This window comes from Dermacentor andersoni, chromosome 2, assembly GCF_023375885.2.
Source record: "Dermacentor andersoni chromosome 2, qqDerAnde1_hic_scaffold, whole genome shotgun sequence".
NCBI classification, from domain to species: domain Eukaryota; kingdom Metazoa; phylum Arthropoda; class Arachnida; order Ixodida; family Ixodidae; genus Dermacentor; species Dermacentor andersoni.
In genome coordinates this window covers 168,076,786-168,081,841 of record NC_092815.1, presented here as the reverse complement: position 1 = coordinate 168,081,841, position 5,056 = coordinate 168,076,786, and the positions used below count along the sequence as shown (strand labels likewise).

Here is a 5,056-nt window from a genome sequence, read left to right as displayed (position 1 = left end):
CATAACACACTACCATTTTTCTATTGGATGTCTCCGAAGTGGCTATATCTGCCTGTAATGCTATGAAGAAATGCGTCACCGATGATGCGATCGAACCTCTGTCTTCGAAAACAGCAACCTGACTCTCCAAACATTAGAGTAGCAACGGACGCACGCTTCTCTCACCCCTGAGCCCCACTTTAATACATCTAGCACGTGCGTCACCTGCCCATCTCTTGCATTCTTCACCCATGACAGCTGGCGCTTTGAGGCGCTGCGTGAGGCTGCACTGCCTGCGGCATGGCCTTATGTGTTTCATCGCAGGAAAGCGATGCGTCCAAAGTTGTTGAAGTTCACCTACGATGCTATCTCATTAGTAATGGGATGCAAAGTACTTTACACTCTTTTCTTATAAATGTACACTTTTGCAGACGTTTCTTTCTACTTAGTTGAGCGCAATGTTCTACCATTTGGGGAAACGCGAATATCGTCTTTAGTGATAAGGAAACTAAATATATCTGTGTTGCTGTACAGCCTGATAACCTACCACATTCACCAAACAATCATTATGTTTGATTACATTCAAACATGAATTGAGATGTTTTAGTTAGTGGGAATGTTTTCATTCCCCATATGTATACTGCTGTATATTTGTGCTTTTTGATATACGGGGTGATCACATACGGGGATTTAAAAAAAATCACCTGTGGAAGCTAGATAGCGCAATTCTCGTCCTTGATCTGGAAGAGGCGGACATTCCTAGGACGAGAAATCAAAACACTTATTAAATTACTCACGAAGAAGTCACTAATTAACTTATTTTAAAATAATTTACGGCACGTATTGCAATTCACAAATTGTAGCCGTTGAGCTTGCAAGACGTGTCCTCTTGAACTGAATATCCAGGATGACACCAGTTTTAGATATTATTTCCAACAGTTTGGGACGAAATACATGGGCTTTCCAGTTACATTTATGTTTCAGTGCATAAAAGAGCTCTTTGTTAAAGAAGTAAGTGGAGCAACAACACATTATTACGAAGGCTTTCTTGGCACATATCTCCAAACTGACGTTATTCTGCAAATTCATTTTAAGTGGATACGCCTGCTAAGTGGATACCGGCTGCATTTCGTAAATTCGTATTTGTGCGCTATTGAATATTTGAGAAGGTAATTGGTATATTTTGGTAATTAGTTTTATACGTGAATGTGATGTCGATGGAAATCCTTGTCGTGTATTGTTTCGTTTTCTCGTGCTAGTAAAATCAGCCTCTTCCAATAACTAGCTCAGGGAAAAAAATGATGCTATCTGCCACAGGTGATCTTTAGATATGCCATAAAGCATAAAAATGGTCACTCTGCATGTATTTGTTCGCTGGTTGTCACTTACCAATGTGTTTCATTTTGCGCGTTTATCTTTTTTTACATTGAACTTTTTTCATTTTGCTGCGTTGAACCCACGTTTTATACATCTTTTTTTAACCTAGAGTCCCGTTGCAGTTTTTGACATCTGGATCCTCGACCGTATGCCACTTTATAAATAATTGCTTGCTGAATTGATAATAGGCTGATAATAATACTAATAATATGTTATTCACAGTAATAATAATATTAATTATAACAACCCCCGTTGTATGGATACCACAGGATAATTCAATTGAAACATAATGCTAGTCTGCCGCACATAATGGATGAGTTGACGGCTTTGCCAAATGAAGCACCGGTTCAGGCAAAGCGGTCAGGAATAACACACTTCTCCTTTTTTGCCATGTTTACAAGGTAAGTGTTGCTTGAGGTACATTTTACTGTGCTTTTCTGAAACAATTGTTTACGTGCCAACACCTGATTTACACCAATGGCGGCTTCATGACAGCGATGCTGATGGCGACATGGCAAGCTCAACGAAACGGCAGGGATCTACACAGTAAAAACTGCGGGAATAACGAAGGCGCGAAATTGACAGCTCCCATAAACGGCGACATGATATTTCATTCTTCTAGTTATCGCGTAGCACTCTTAGGCATGGCACGCCGGCATAAAAGAAACGCTACCTTGATTTCCAACTGTCTGTGCAACATTAGGCCGTTGGAAATATACTAAAATTCCCGTGGGTAATATTTGAGTGTTCTCGTACCTCATCGTAGCGACGGCTAAAATGTTCATAATCCCAGAAAGCTTCCTTGATAAACAATGTTTTATACCATTTCAGAAAGCAGCTGATCAGCGTGTGGGAAATGATAACGTTGTCTTGCGCTTTATCCTCTATTGTGCAAAAGAAGAACAATGCGGGGGAGGGGGGGAGGTTTAAAACTTATAGTGCAAAGGAAAAGTCACTTTTGATGACGCCGGCGTGCATGTTACCAAAAAGTGAAACTTCAGTTTATTTCTCTACGTGTCCTATGTATACGTGGTTTTTCGACAGCCCAGCAAAGCTACCAGATTCAATGCGTGGCATCCAACCGTATAGCAAATGCCCCACGACGAACATGTCGTCTTTTTTAGTGCACCTATGAAGTATTCGGCTCATTCTGCACATTATAGCCACCGTCAGTGTTCTTATTCCATTTGGGCTTTATCCTTGTTTTTCAGGGACAACCAGTAAAATGAAGTTGTTTTTGTGCCTTCTGGCAGTTCTACTCTCATGGACGATTGCAAGTAAGTAGGCAACGAAGGAGAATCTCAACTGGAACATTGAGTCTCGTAATTACATTAACTGCCGTCTGTGTTTCAGGTGGGAAGCTCGAGTAAGTAGTCGCCCGAAGAATGTCATAGTGCGGTTGCTCGGAAGCTTTCCTCGGAAGCAAGTTGTGCAGCGGCATGTTAACCTACGGAGCACCGACTTGTCCGTATTTTGTTCACACTGTCTTCTTTCTCTTTTCAGTCAGCAAGCCAAAAATGAAAACGGGAACGGTAAGTATTTTTCAACCGAAAAATATAGTGATGGCACCAGGTATACTTGTGAAGCCCACACGTTCGAAAGTAAGGTACAGCTTCTCATTGCGCATGCTATAGTGAAAAGTAGGTCACATATTACAGTTAGTAGCCCACAAAGTGTTTCAATACATTCTTATACAACAATCGTAGTTACAAAATCCTGTGGACAGCTTCTAGCGCTTGGCTAGTGTTGACGCCTCACGCATTGAAAAAGTGGCAATCATTGAGAAAGAAAGGGGTTAAGAAAGGACACTAACTCTCCAATGCTGTTTTCTGAATTACTAAAAGCATTCAATCCGCTAGAACAGAAAGGTTTAGGTGTAAATAATAAAAGAAATCAATTTCTGGGATGTCACGTGCCGATACCACTATCTCATTATGACTCACTCCGTAGCAAAGGACTCCGCAATACCGGAATAATTTGGAACACTTGGAGTTCTATAATCTGCACACAATGCATGGACATATTTATCAATTCGCCCCCATAAAAATGCGGCCGCCATGGCGAGGATTTGATTTAGAAACCCAACACCAAAGCCACTAAGCGACCACGGCGAGTCGGGTGTGTAGGTCAACTGGGAATATCACTGTAACCTGCAGTTTGCATACCTCATTCTGCTGTTCCTCAAATTTGGTGAGGAGTTCAAACAACATGGTTGAGCACCTTAGCCAACAAAATGTAAGAGTACGCTTGAAGATTAATGTGCAGGAAAAAAGCAACAATCAACAGACTAACAACAGATAAAGAATTCATTGGCAGTCAGCCTCTAAAATCTGTGCAAGAGTGCATTCAACTTAGTGAATTAGTTACAGGGACCTGCGGATGAGAAGGAAATTTTCAGGAGGACATAAATGGGATGGAGCGCATACGGTAGTCACTACCAAGTAATGACCGGCAGGTTATTGCTATCCTTGCAATTAAAAATAATAATCGCAGCGTTGTAGCAGCACTCGGATGTGGGAAAGATATTGAAAAAGCTTTACTAGTAGTTCACGACCGTGCACCGAATGATGGAACGAGAAATGACACGCGTAACTCTAACATACAGGAATACATCGCTGATGATTAGATATCAACTAGGAGTAGCCTATATTTAGCTGACATTAAGGTAAAAATTTGAGCTGAGCAGGCGGTGCATTGCGTAGGGTGAATAACCCGTCGTCTAGTGGAGGTTAGGAATGGTATCCTAGAAGAAAGGAACTGTACTCGTGGATGACAGAGAACCAGGTGATTCGATGAAATTAGAAAAATCGCAGCTGTTAAACGTTTGTAGCTGGTACAAGCCACATATAATTGCAGATGGCCTGGACGGCCTTCGTCCTGCAGCGCACATAAAATAAACTGGTTATGCAGATGATGATCATGAGAATGATGACTATGGTGATGATGTTGTTGCGCCTAAACTGGGGTGCGCTAAAATTGATTTCTTCTGGGACGATGCCGCTTGTCCAGTAGACGCCCATGCTCTGCCGCCATGTTGCAATAAGTAAATAGCTATTTCGCTAAACTCTTACGGAAATATTTATCGATTAAACCTTCAAACACAGAGCCGCCTCGCAAATCTTGCGTTTTTGATTGCACCTGCAGACGATGAAGTGGATTCCTACTGGAGGGAACCCCTGGGTTGGCTTTTTGAGCAGATCGGCAAGTGGTTGCAGGTCAAGCATCCGATGCATATGTACTCTGCCGAAGACAACCTTACGGATCGTGAAGACACTCCTGCACCCCATGGAAACGTGGTGCAGAGTCAGAACGCCGAAAACTAAATATATACATACGCCTTGTTCGTTAGTTAAAAAGATGTTTTTGTCTCAATTGTAAGTAAAAACTTTCGTAAAAATTTCGATAACGAAGCCGGTTACTTCGCCTTGTGACGTGCCTGACGTGCCTTCTCTTTCAAGATGCTCAACAATAAAATTAGGCTCCCAGAAACGTTTCCGTATAACTCATTCTGGTTACGTGCCATACCTAATCGCCAACTCTTTAAAATGCTATCACTTGAAGAGCTTCTCTTGCTCCTTCAATGGGGCCACCGATTCCGCTTGGAATCGAGACCGTCTGTCTGTTACATCAAATTGGAGGCAGTCTAATTAAGCGAGCATACAACATCACCAAATGAGCTGAAAGAGGAAAGACAAGGCCA

General features: G+C 41.9%; 1 long non-coding RNA gene across 1 annotated transcript; it reads left to right on the top strand.

Moving 5' to 3' along the window:
* Positions 1–2,709: 2,709 nt before the first annotated feature.
* LOC126540902 (uncharacterized) lies at positions 2,710–4,845 on the top strand. Its single transcript, XR_008614511.2, has 3 exons — positions 2,710–2,722; positions 2,860–2,888; positions 4,501–4,845. It is a non-coding gene; the product is annotated as an uncharacterized lncRNA (long non-coding RNA).
* The last annotated feature ends 211 nt before the right edge of the window (positions 4,846–5,056 follow it).